Source organism: Chlamydotis macqueenii, chromosome 13 (assembly GCF_036417535.1).
Source record: "Chlamydotis macqueenii isolate bChlMac1 chromosome 13, bChlMac1.mat, whole genome shotgun sequence".
In the NCBI taxonomy this organism is placed as follows: domain Eukaryota; kingdom Metazoa; phylum Chordata; class Aves; order Otidiformes; family Otididae; genus Chlamydotis; species Chlamydotis macqueenii.
In genome coordinates this window covers 3,988,321-4,002,239 of record NC_141568.1, presented here as the reverse complement: position 1 = coordinate 4,002,239, position 13,919 = coordinate 3,988,321, and positions in this window count along the sequence as shown.

Genomic DNA, 13,919 nt, shown 5'->3' with positions numbered 1-13,919 from the left:
TATGAAAAATACTTTTTTTTTTTTTAAATTGACTCCACAGGCAATTAATTAAGTTTCATAAGTTCCCTTAACAACTTTATAACTTCGTTTTCACCAAAAGTGAAAGCTCTCAAAAATTGGCTGCTTAGTCCTTCTTCTTCACCTCTAAAGAAAACTAGCTGTCAAAGCAAGCTTCTGTCAATGTCAGATTCCCAAGCTAATAATTTCCAAAGCAAATGCCATGATGATATTAGTATGTGCAGTTTATAGACAGCAATGCTGCAGTTTTAAGTGGGTATACATTAGCCACGTACAAGTTTTCCCATTTGACAACCAAAATAAAACATTTTTTAGCAATGCTTCATAACAAGAGGTGAACAAACTTTTTTTTCAATAAGGGGTAGCTAGAAATTGAACTTTTCATTCTGTATGTTTAATACTGATCTTTAATCTGCTGTATTTGTTTGTCATATATATGATTATATAAGAAACTTATTTACAACCTATGATGCAGATTTGATTAACATAAGCGTAAAAATTGTGCTAAAAGTCTCCATGAGCCTCATTAGTCTTTGTGGCAGTTTTGATTAGTGCACTAGCTTGATTAGTGCACTAGTGCAGCTTTCAGTAGTGCATTAGCTTCTGAAACCATTAGGACAAAACAGCTGCTTTCGACTCACGGGCTAGAAAACCTAGATACCCTTATGCACACACCTGCCCGCAGGAAGACAGGTCAATATCTCTTTAGTGTCTTAAGACACTCCTGTAACTCTGTGCAAATTAATTAAATCAAAGCATTAAGGCATTTGCAAAAATATTAGTAGAAAGCCTTATGCACCCCTTCAGTTTCTGTATGATTCGGAGATTTCTGGAAATTTCAAGAAGGCCGAGATTGAGACGTTAGTACAGGGAGAGTGGTGATGGAAGTTGAAGGCTTACAGCCTCCCAGGAAATGGTCAGCATTTCTCAGGATCAAGTCCAACGTTTCTAGCTTTTAAAAATCCTGCATAGAAATTGCTTCTATTCTTTTCATTTTGACAGCCCTCTCAGATTGGCCTTGGTTATGATTCTTACAATAACACAGCTCTCTTGCGTAACCCACAGGCCATAAAAACTAGCTACCTATATTGTTCATTGACAAAAAAACATTGTGGTGTAAGTTATAAGGCTTTGTAAAGTAAGACATTTCTTCTGAAATCTTCTACTGCTTCTTTTTTTTTTTCCCCTAGGGAAAACTATTATCTGCTTCAGCTGCTGCTTGAAAAGTGAAAACACATCTCTTTCTGTCAGGACCTGAGGGCACTAATAGACTTTAATGGCCCTGACCAGCCTCTCCTGGGGTGTTCTCTTACACCCTTCCGTGGGCCCCGGAGCCCTATTTCAGCTCAGCCTGCAGGGTTTCAGGCTCTTGTTGAGCTGTGCTGTAGGAGTGTGGGTTTCCAGTTCAGCTATGGCCACGTCTGCTTTTGGCTGTGAGTGCCTCTGATCCTGAACTCAACTTGCACCCTGGCCTGGCTTTAGACCTGCCTTGCTGCTATGGACGTGCCTAGCAATTCCTGGGCTGTGTCTGACTCAGGTTTCTATTGTTGAGCCTGCTCCCTACTCATGTTCCTAGCTTCACCTTACATCACAGAGTTGTTTGCTGGCTCTTGGTTCAACCTGGCTGCTACGTGGGCCTGCCCTGCTCGCGCTGCTCAGGTACGGAGGGGCTACGTTATTGTCCTCAGCTCCCTGTCCCATAGGGAGCCGCCAGCTCTTCCTGCTCCCTGATGCTTCCTATGCAAATGAGACCGGGTAGATAAGCAAGTTGTTTGAGTCCAAAAACTTATTTTCCTTGAAATAGCAAAGACCTTGCTAAACTTTGGAAATTAACTTATTATGTTCTTATAAACTGAATTTTTTTTTTTTTTGCTTTGTTGAAAACTGAATGCTGTTATCAGAAAACTGGAAATGGAAAGAGACTAATTATACTTTAGTAATTGTAACTTTTGTCTCCCAGCAAAAAGGGAAGCGTATAAAAGATGGAAAATCAATCTGATATTTTAGGGTTTTTTTCTCTTTAGTCTGTTCAAATGTTAAGTAAAAATCAAGTATATGTCCTGAATTCTCTGCTCAATGAGTCCTCTGTAATGAAGTTAGACTGATTTATGCTAGATATTGATCTAGTCCTGTGGCTTGGGTTCGGGTTTGTTTTTAAGTATTTGCACTTATGTGTAGAGTGCCACATAAGTGTATGTAGAAGAGTCTTGCATGAGGAACAGACTGTACTACTATTAAAAAGAACAGCAGAACTTCAATTAACTTCAAAGGAAACAAAATGGAAGTACGCATTTCCAACAAAGTCTGTCCTTGTGCCTGCAAAATGTTCATCTTGGGGAGATTTGTAAGGAAGCATTACTCCCCACCTATTGTAAAGGTATCATGACTAAGATTTTATTCTTCTATGTAATAATGGAGTGTCTAAACACATTTTATCTTTCTAAGCATAATTCCCACACTGAAATCTTTTTAATGTCTATTAGAAATTATTAAAAAGACCTATTGGTTTAATTGAAAACCAGCCCTTTTTCAGGTTGATGTTAGGGAAAAGGCTGAGAGATGATAAAAGGCTTCTTCCCCTGTTTTTCTTTTAAGGCCGGTGAATTAGCAGTGCTTAACAGTGTCATAGCACAGTGGTAAGCTGTGTGGCAAGCTTTAAATGTGTGTTGTAATAGCTTGGAAAAGAGTTTGTAAAATGACTTTAAAGGATAGAGTGTTGCATTTTGAAGATTTCATGTATCTCATAAGGTAGTGAAAAAAGAAAATCTGCTGTAGTTACTAAGGAAAAAGCAGGATCTTTTCAGCTTTCACACTAGCTCTTCCATTATTGAGACCCTCCAGATAGGAAATTCTATATGGCAATTCTGAGGCTGGTTTTGTTACAACTCCCAAAGCTGTCCGTTTAAAATGAGATAGCAATGTTCGATTGTCAAAGCTGTAGCCAGTGTTTAGATTTAACCTTAATTTTAGATAAATAGAATACTGTTCTGCAGAATTGTCTGGCTTTAAACATAAGGCTTGTACACAGAGGCTATAGAATAATTTCTATGCTCTCAACTGAACAGTTTTGTTAGAGTTCTGTTGTAAGGCTTGCTGGGTTCAGTGTTTCATTCCCAATTCCTTAGATCTGCAAATGCAGGTTTAATTTGCCTGCAGTGAGTTGTTTGTTAGGTAATGAAGTGAAGTTCTGAACAGGATAGGTGTGTGTCTTTGAGATCAGATCATGGTAATATTTGTTTCAGGTGATTAATCTTTCTGTATTGAGTAGTTCTCTGCAATAATGGTTATGAAACTAAGGATTTTTACTTATGTGTCTTTAGAATCAAACTTTTATGATAAAACTCTGGTTTGTATGTCTTACTTTTGCTACTAACTTTAAGGATGTGTATAACTGAGAGTGGACTGAGTCTGTTTCTCAGACCCAAATGTTTTATCCTTTTTGAAAATTGAACATAAATGCTCTTGGAAATTTTAAGAAGTGTCTTTACAATTTCAACCTATAGTTAAAATGAATGTGATACTTTATTATTTTCAGTCATGGGATCTAAGTACAATGTTGGAAGTTGCCAATGTTCTTATGAACATAGACTTGATTCACTTTATTGTCTAGTGCTTGATCTTGCTCTTGCAGTGTTTGTCAGGAAATAAAAGTGGAATGTACTATGTGGGTTTATATGTAAATGTACTTCATCCTTTTAACTGCAGAATCCTTATAATTAGCACGGAGACTGGCAGCATACAGACTTCAAGCTGCCTTCCCACCCCCATTTATGTTGGGCTCATGAGAAATAGCAGTAAAACTCTAAATTCTGTTTTAGTGTGAAAAATAAAAGGTGAATGTCAGCCAAAGTTGTTCCCCTCTGGCCCCTTTAGAGATAGCCCTTTGCTTTTTTTTCTTTATTTTGTCTTTTCCTCACTTTGAGAAGTCTTAGGTGATTATTCAGTTCCTGGATAATACTTCTACTAGTATTTACCCAGTTCATTCAGTTCCTTGATATTAATTCTTGTTAAGGTTCAGATGGCTCATTAGACAAAAATAAGGTGAAAGATTTAAGCAGATACTTTTAATTATGACTGGCTGTAATGTAAGGTGGACAGAATCCTACAGGACAGCATATGAAGCTGATCTCTTCTGCACAAAATTTTTATGCTTATAGCACAAATCATACAGTACAGTAGCAAATTCTTCCCTATAACAGTTATTTCTAAACAGAGCAAGGAGGAAGAGAAACAGAGGTCGTCAGGAAGGGGACACTACATGGCTCAAATATGGAGGGAATGTGAAAAGTGATTTTTATTTTATTTATGTGTTTAGTCACTGGGGTTGAATGAGAAATCTAATGAAATATTTGTGATTCTTTGGAGGAGGACACATAACTTATCTGTCATGACAGGGTTATAGATGTTGGGCTGAACTCGCCTGAGCTCTAACTCAGACTGTGAACAGTATAGAATACTATGTGAACTTTCTAGTTTTCATTGCTTTCTCTTTTTTTTTTTTTTTTTTCCTCTCCCTTCTCCACGATAAAAGATTAGATGAATAGCTCAGTGCAGCCCGATGAGTCTGAGCCCTGTAGTGCTTAGGGGAATAAATGACCTAAAGCATCAACAATCCAAGTTTTTTATTGAAGTAGAGACCTGATTTCTTGTAGCTGGATCATGTGTAGAGTGTTACATTGTCCATGAGTGACCTTGGCATTGCCCTGCATGACCAGTGTCTCTCTCTCTGTGATTAGAATTTTTTTCCATCCTCCTCCAACTTGGCTTCAGGCATTTGCCGAGTTAAAGGATTTACTAGATCATATGAGAAGTTCATGGTTATTTACAGTGTAACTATTACTTCTTTTACAGTTAGTATTTTCAAGTGTTTTGCTTTTATACTACTGGCTTTTATATTGTTGTCTTAAACAGACCTGATTTTTAATGTTGCTAGAGTTTTCTTGAGGAAATTATATTTGAAAATTATCTGTTGGAATAGTTGGCATTCTTGGACTTATGTTGTGTGTCGACTAGCTCTGTGACATGGAAATGTGCATGTGGTCTTATTTAAAAAAGTTGCCAGTAGTCTAATCACGTGTAATGCTACAGCTGATGCACTGAAGTGTTTGCAGTGTTTAATTTGCGTATAGAACCAAGAATACCAAAACTGCAAGGATGTTAAAACTTGTAATGCCAACCTGTTAATCTGTCACCAACTCTAAAGGCCTCTAAAAGCTTGATTAGTGTTGAGGTGTCTCCACATTATTTCCAGTTATGCATGTATGAATTGCCAGGAAGGGAACAGTAATGTTTATTGTAGTTTCTATGCATTTACTACATACTACTTGTTTAGTTTCTTGAAGTTGCTATGACTGTGGAATTAAAAAAAAAAAAAAATCAATGCTTTGTCAGCCAGTTAATCTAGTTTTTTTTTAAATGATGTTTGCAAAGGAGCTATTACTGGTGAGTGGGAAACACATACAGATTAGCTTCTGTTCTTCTGCTGATCTCACTGGGTTAACTCTCATACTCGATGGGAGGAGAGAGAGGATCTTCCAGAAGGTAACTAAATGTGTTCATCTCTATTGACTGTAGAGAGATGTTGGTGTCTGTACTGAAGATGTACAGTGTTTCGGCTCTTCCTTTTTACAATGGTTAGAGACTGGGCCTAATGACTTCTGAGATTTACTGTGCAGAATTGTAAGTGTAGATGGGCACACTCACGTGATCATGAGGTAATGCTGAATGTGTACTTGATGAATTCACAGTAATACGGTGTGTTCAGACTTGGGTGTGTACTAGGTATTTGCATTGATAACCGAGTAATCTTTGTTCCTGCATGTGTAATATTTCCATCTGCCTGGAGTCGCCTAGCTCTGATGTGCATGGATCAATGTGCTCACGTCATCTGGCTATGAGTGAGGAATAATGTAGGAACTAGAGGTTGAACCAATGAAATAATCTTATTTTGCATACTAATTGCTGTACTATTTGGTGCTTTATTCAAAGCAGAAGCTTTTATCACCAATTTAAGTTGAATTTGTATGGATTAACAAAGGTTAATATAGAAGTTCCTAAAAAAAATATGAACTCTATTACCTTATATGATATTAAGTCAGGACAAGAAAACACTTAAAGATTAAGTTGCAGAATAGCAATGAATTGTGTGATATTTGTATAATTAATAAAATGTACTTTTTATCTTGAAAATACTTAATAAGCAAATGTCTAATCTATAGATGGGTTGTAGGAAGAACTGCTGACTCTGTTACACAGTATTCTGGCTGGGATCAGCACATGGAAATTTAAGATACTTGTTAGGAAGCAGGGTATGTCTGGAATTGCTAAGGATCTTTGAAAGTGTGTAAGTACTTGTGTGAAACAAAAGAAGAAAGAAGGCTGGTGGTGTGATTCTTTCATGGATGTTTTGTCAGTGCTTATTGGAAGTGTTATATTCTTTTGTTTTCCTTCCTTTGACTGAATTCATCACCTGTAACTTAAAGTGCAATTTATTCCGTGGTGTACTTTATTTCCTCATGTATGCTGAGGAAGAGATGTGTAGGAGCAGACAAATTCACTTAATGTTGGCTGGTTGTGTCACTGAACAAAGACAATATAGGTAATGTCCTTCCCCCTCAACTCTAGGACTTGCTCTGTATACAAACTTTCTACTTTATCTACTGTTGTGCTTATCTTAATGAAGTGTTTATTTGAAACTCCTTTCCCATTTTTTTTTTACTTGCATCCTAACAAGATATGACAGGGGGTAGCAGTCTAGTAAATCATAAATACCTGTAAATAAAGGAGCTGCTCCATCTTATTAAATTTGGGGGGGGAGGAAGGGGGAAGTTGCGAGAACTGTTTCATATGCTATTAGATTATTTCCTTGCAGTCACAGGTATTTTGATGACAATGTTTCAGATTTAGTGTTTTTAATGTATCAAACATAATTCTTTTCCTGTATCTCTGTCAGTCACCCTTTAAAGTGAACTAAAGGTTTCTCCTTTGCTTTTTAATTATTCCACAGATTAATATATTGTAAATGGGCTAATTTCTATGCCTCAAATTGAGCTAGTTCTGTTTCAGCTTTCAATTACTCCTGTAATTAAGGCCCATAAACCCAGAGCAAAGAATAAAAAAAAAGTAAATAATAATTTAAAAAATAAAAGCAGAGGAGTGTCTGTTTGGCTTCCTTAATAATAAATTACTTAAAATTCTTTAGAAACAGTCACTACAAGGGAAATTATTAAGGAACTTGACAGTCTGTATGTAGTTTTGAAAAGAACATGAAGTTTTCACATAGTAGTCTCATCAGGGATCCCAGTAGTAAACAGTCTGGAGTATACTCACTTAATTATATGAAAACCTGGCATGGTGCTTTGGGAAAGAATTAAAAAATATTAAACCTGCATCCCGCATGAAGTGGAATATTTAATCAAGTCAAAAGCTTCATTCCACCCTATAGCAAACCAAGTTAAATCTAGGCTGTTAAATATTTTATTAGTGTTGATGTTCATTCTAGCCATACATCAGATCATGGTAACAACAACAGAATTATTTCTTTCACTTAGAGAGCGCAGGACTATGATACATAATTTTCCTTGATGCTTACGCTGGTTACTATGGAAAGTGGCCTCAAGGAGAGCTGCACTTGAGATATGAAGCGGCCCAGGCTGAAATGTGTTAAGATGTTCTGGATGCCATACAGGAAAGAACAATTTATAAATGTATACCATTCTTTATCCTTTTTACACTTCTAGGCACTATTAAATACATTAATATAAAAAAAAATGAGGGTATTGTAGTAACTCAGTGACACACAGGCTATTTTTACTCAAGCCCAAGGACACATATAAAGAATAAAAAAAAAAAACCAACAAAAAACCCGTTCTTCAATGCAAGCGCATATAACTGAAAAATATAGGTTTCATTCTTATACTTGTGAAGCCAGTCACATTAAAATTACTTTTTAACCACTTTTTAGCACTCTTTCAGTGCTTTGGCAAGCAAATTTGGACAGAAAGTAAGTTTGTGCTGCCGTTTGAGTCAACACATCCCTTTATTAGCTATAAATTATTTGTTAGGTACTCAGTGGTTTATGATGGAGGGCCATCATAAATGCAGGTATGCACATAGTATGTCAGAAATACATTTTTCTTACTTTAGAGATCTTTTAGGACATTGCTTAGGGATTAATGCATGAGTGTATGTATGTTAAATTATAGCTGTCTTCTTCCTAAAATGTTAATTTCAAAATGCACTAAATTCAGGTCGAAATATTTCGAGACACTGATCATCATTACAAACCCATCATTGTCTTTGTCAGCTTACTACAGATAAGCTTTAAGTGGGAAATTAATAGCTCTTTTGTAAGAATAAAGCTCAGTTTAAGGAGCTTGCAAGAGGTCACGTGTACTGATAATATACGTAGGTTTCTACTGACTTTCACAGTTTTCCTGCCATTGACCCTGAGCAAACAGAAATCTTTAGAAATGTCAGTTAATTGAAAGTACAATTAACCTTTAGGTAGCTGAAAACAATACAGACCTAAATCTCAGTCTGGTTCCCGTTTCCACGTGAGCCCAACGTTGGGTTGGGGCCAAGAATTACCACAGGAGTCACTCTTCTGTCCACAGTCATTTAATTTACTAAAACAGAGTTCAGCTTGCCTTCTGAAGAGGTAAATCAATAATGGCTTATTATCATCCTATCACTGATTTCTTTTGAAACCACCTTCTTGTTCCAGTGTTCTGCACTAATGAAGCCTCCAGTGTTGCTCATTCATACGTGTTTGTAACCTTTTTGAAGTTAAAATGATCTCTTGCTTATGCTCTACCGATTAAGAGCAAATACAGAGAGGAGAGAGAGTAATTGCCTCATCTTGATACTTACGAATACCACAGTAAATATCTCTGACTTGTCTACTTTTGGGAATGAGTTCCGGTTATTGCAGCCCCTGAGGCATGTCCACATGAGAAGTGTAGCTGAATTTCCTGACTCCAAAATTGTTGAAATTTGCAGTCCAGATGATATCTAAATGTAGAGCTGGTATATCTCCCAGCCCCAAAACTTTAATGTTTAGCCCCTTAATTGTGTAACTATTGGCCCTTCTATAATTTTATTTAACACCATAATTTTAAAATTCCATTGCACTTCTAACCTTCTTTATGTTGCTTTTGACATTTAATTGATATCTTTGGGGTTTTTCTTGTGTACAGTTTAAATGACTGCATAAAACAAAACTGTTGTGGAGAATACATGTGGTGACAGCCCCAACTTTTGTTACTGTAGGCTGACTTTATCAGGTATTGCACAAGTTACTGTAATTGTTTTTAAATGATATGCTTTTCATACTAATTTACTCCTTCATAGTCTGAAAAATTATTTCTCGTTGTGGACAGGTCATATTGTTACAAAGGATGTGCAGTGTTTACTTGTGTATGCTCATGAATATTATTGGTAATACGTGTTTATAAATAAAAATAATATATTTCTGGAGGCTTTAAGTTGAACAACTAAAACTTCCCTCTTGCATCCTTTTGTCTCTTATTGTGTATCTTCATTGAAAAGCAAATACCTTTTCACTCAAATCCTTTATTTAAACAGTTATTTCCAGGTGTGATACCTGTATAAATGGATGAGAAACAGCCTCTTTCTGATTATACAATCAAATATATAAGGCCTTGTAGTAAGCAGGTCATGGTAAGCACAGTTAAGTTGATTTTTAACAACAGTATGTTGTGATGGGACAGAAATAAACTTGGCCGTTCTGTAAACAGCTCTGTTTCTGACTACAGGTGTGTACTTAACCTCGTGTAGGTATGCTGAGTCTATGGTCTGATGTCGTTATATTTGTTTATTTTGACCTCTTATGTTTGTGATTGAATTTGAATTTTTCCCATGTATTTTAGTTCATGTAGGCATTAGATAACTTGTCAGGGTGACAGAATGTACTCTGACACCCTTCAGTGCTGTTCCTCCCAGTCCCTGAGCGCAGTGCAGTACTGTTTGGCTTTACTAGATAATAACTGCCTCTTTATTGCTATCAGCTTGAGCTTTTTCTGCCCTTCATAGGAAATGAGCAGTGGGCTGCAGGCAAACCACTCTCTCTGCTGATGGATAGATGTGCTATGAAAGTTTTAATTTAAAGGAAACATTCTTCTAGAATGGACGTACACATGGGGAAGGCCACTGAATTGGTGAGCAGAAACTGATGGAAATATGATATTTTGCTGTTTTACTGTTTGAAGGTAGCAACAGCTTGTGTAACACATGCAGGATGAATAGTTTGAATAACGTAATGCTACTGGTTTATATGTGTATATGGTGATAGTGCGTGTCTCGAATATCTTGCAATTGAAATATTAAGATCAATAGCATTTAACTAGAGATAGAGGAAAGGCTGCTTTAAACAAATCACCCAAAGACTTTCCCCTTAAATTTAAGACTATATTTTGACAGACTAGAGAATCCAGTAATACACAAAGCAGTCTGTAAAAGGTTTGTATGTGATGGTCAATAATGTGAGGCATTTTTCTCCAGCTCCCGTAGACAAACTCATGGAGTTCTTATGTGAGAGCTTTGCTTTTCTCGTACCTGTCCTGCATTCTGTCTGCCATGCTTTACTTTGACTTCATTCCCACTGGATATCCACCTCCTAAAAAATACTTGTTTAGCAGAAGACCTAGGGAATCTTTAATTTGATCCTTTTTGCTACTGTTCTAGTTCTTTTTTTTTTTTTTTTCCTTAGGCATATGAATATTTAATGAGGAGACAGAGTGCTTCAGGATTTTGGGGCTTTCGAAAACTTTCTCCTTCAACTAACTGCTGTCCACTTCTAATAGCAAGTGCGTTTTCTTCAAGAAGAAAAAAAAAAAAGCAGGATCACTTGACATGACTAGGATAGAAAGCAATTACACAAACAAGCACTTCTATCAGCAGATGTGAGAGGACACTAATACTTGGCAGGGAGTGAGTGAGTGCTGCTAAGGTCAGTAAACTTGTAATTCAGCTCAGCTGCAGCCAGAAGAGCAATCCTGATGATGGCTTCACTCTGTTCTCTGGAGACACTGTTGCTTCAGATTTTAGAGTACTTCCAAGAAGTATATGAAGCTGCACTAGATTTCAGTGTTATGTTCAATAAGTCCCAAGGAGTTGTACAGAAAAGATCACATTAAAGAACTTTTAAATAAATTATACATTAATTTAAGGACTGAGGAGATCTTGCTAACTTACCTGGGAACATCAGTGTTAGTCTTAAAACTTTTCAATGCAGTTGTTAAGATGCCTGATTATTGAGGCTCTTCAGCTTACAAATGTTTTCTTTCATCTCTTTCAGTAAACTATTATACATGTACCCCTGACTGTCTTAAGAGTCTCCTGCCATGGATACACTATCATAGAATCATTTAGGTTGGAAAAGACCCTTAAGATCGTCAAGTCCAACTGTAAAGCTAACGCTATCAAGTCCACCACTAAACCATAAAAGAATAGATATTAAAAAGCAGTCAAACAATGAGAATGAAGTCTTGCTAAGAGAGATATTTGTAAAGACATTACAGTTCCTTGATTGTTGGAATTGTGATCTCTAGCATGTGAGCAGTTCTGCATGCTGAGATGTGAAAAAACTCTATTAAAAATGATGCAATCCATGTGCGCAGGAAATCTGGGGTTGGTTTTTTGGTATGCATTGCAGCTGGGTTCTTATTTAGAAACAAACAAGTAGTTAAGCCAGAAGAGAATTGCCTTGAAGTCATGAAAAGCTGTATTCATGCAAGCATCTATGTGGGCATGGACGTATTCCCCTGGATGAGTCCTTGAGGGATAAGGCCCTGCAGTCCTTTGGAGCAGTTTTTTTTCCTAGCCATGGAAACGATTGATGCTTAATAACTTCACTGCTGTAGGTCATTGTGATTCTTGTCCATTCATTTATACGGAGGAAATAAATTCCTGATAAGCAGGTTTGTATCTTTTATGAACAAACACGGTGTTGGCTGAATTGGGAGTTTCCTGCAAAAGTGTCATTTTGATCTATGAATCTCCACTGTAATGAGAGCAGAGGATAAAGCCAGCACAAGAAAGAAACTAATGAAAGCAAAATCCAGCTGTAATAAGAGACCAGTAAGGAGAAGCATCTTTAGATAACTCTGGCTTCAAAAAGCTGACAGTTTAATTAAAATCCTTATTGGGAACACTAGGTAATATAGCTTTGCATTTAAGAGGAATATTTTGCAAAACAAGTGTGTGACTATATTTCAAAATATAAATTAATTGGTTACTGGCTAGAAAAATGCCTGAGATTAGTAGGTATTTGTGCCATCATCCTGCACTGTTTGGTGTCTTGCCGTGTTGCAGGTGCAATGAGATGGTGGTCTGATTTTGCATGACCAGTCTTGCAAAATCGAGCTATTTCAATGTTTTGTTAAGATTTTTTCAATGCTACTGAAACAATGCTGAAGCAATATGTACTTCTAGTTAAATCTAGAGCCTTATGTCATGGAAGGAAGATAATAAGGAAAAAGAGGTGATCAGGTTTTTTACTCCTATTGACACAAATCAGGTGTGCATGTTGTTTGGAATGCTTTAATAAAAATGGGCTGGCTTTCAGGTAGGATTCTCTTGGAATGTGAAATTAAAACCTTTGAATAAGAATATTGATAGTTTCCCTTCAGACCTCACAGACAGTTGTTTCTAAGCTTATCTTTGCAGAGTTCATGCAAAGCCTAGTGTATGTCTTGCTTATCTCTTGCATGTCTTAGTGCTTCAGAATACTGCATGACAATCATTTATTTTACACCACTGTAAGTGGGCAAGAATTAATCCAGCTTTACAGCTAGGCTGAAAGAACACAGGCGAAGCGATTTGCTGAAGGTCATCCAGAAGATTATGGGCAGAGCCGGGATTAAAACTTCCTTTTTTAAATCCTAAAAGATGAGAACTTGTAACAGGGACTGAAAGGGGGGGAGCCTTTTACAAATTTTAGCAAATCGAAACACTTCCTTTTGAGCTTGCTCCTGTCCACAGTAAACCATGTAGGCGTACAAGTAAAGAAAGGTAACTTTTCTTCTATTCTAGCTTTCTTCTTTAATTCATGGTACTTAAGATTAACTGTTAGGGCCAAATTATTTAAAGCTTGCTTTCTGATACCACTAGTAGGTAGGTCCCCTTGGAATTTATGTTTGCATATATGAGGAATACAAAAACTTAAATGTATGTTGAATCAGACTCATGTATGCTTTATTTTTAACCTTCTTATAAATTGCTACTCTAAGAAGATTAGAGTCAATGTGGAAACTTGAGGTTTTTAAGAAATGTCTGTACATCTGTTTTGATATTTTTAGTTGGCTCTCTGTCAAATATAATTTGATTCTGCTAGTGAACTGCTTCTAGGCAAAATCTGACTAGCCCTAAGAAAAAAAAAACCAAACCCCTGAAAGGGATGCGTATTGGTAGTAAGATTATTGTTGTTGTGCTGCAGGGGTTAAATACCAATGTGTTGGTTTCTCTTTATACCATAAAGCATGTTAAAGGACCAGGAAGCTAAATGAGGGGAGAGTCTTAATTAGTACTTGTTTCCCCTGTTTTACCTGTATTTTTCCGTGCAGGTACAAAACAGTCTGTTGGCTGGTACAGAGTTAAGCGGAACTCTCTGATTTAAAAAAAAAAAAAAACAAAAACAACAAAAAAAAACCAAAACACAAACCCAACATGAAAGCTAGAAGAGTGTTGAGATGATGGTTATGCAGTGCCGAATATCACAGTCTGTGCAGAATACTTGTATCTGTGGAAGCATTGACAAAAGAGCACTTGGGCTATTTTATTGAAAAATTTTATTGCACTTTTTTTCATGCTAAAAACACATTTAAGGTTCCAGTTTTAAAACTCTTTGTAATAAATACTTCTTGAGCAAGCCTTAAGAACAG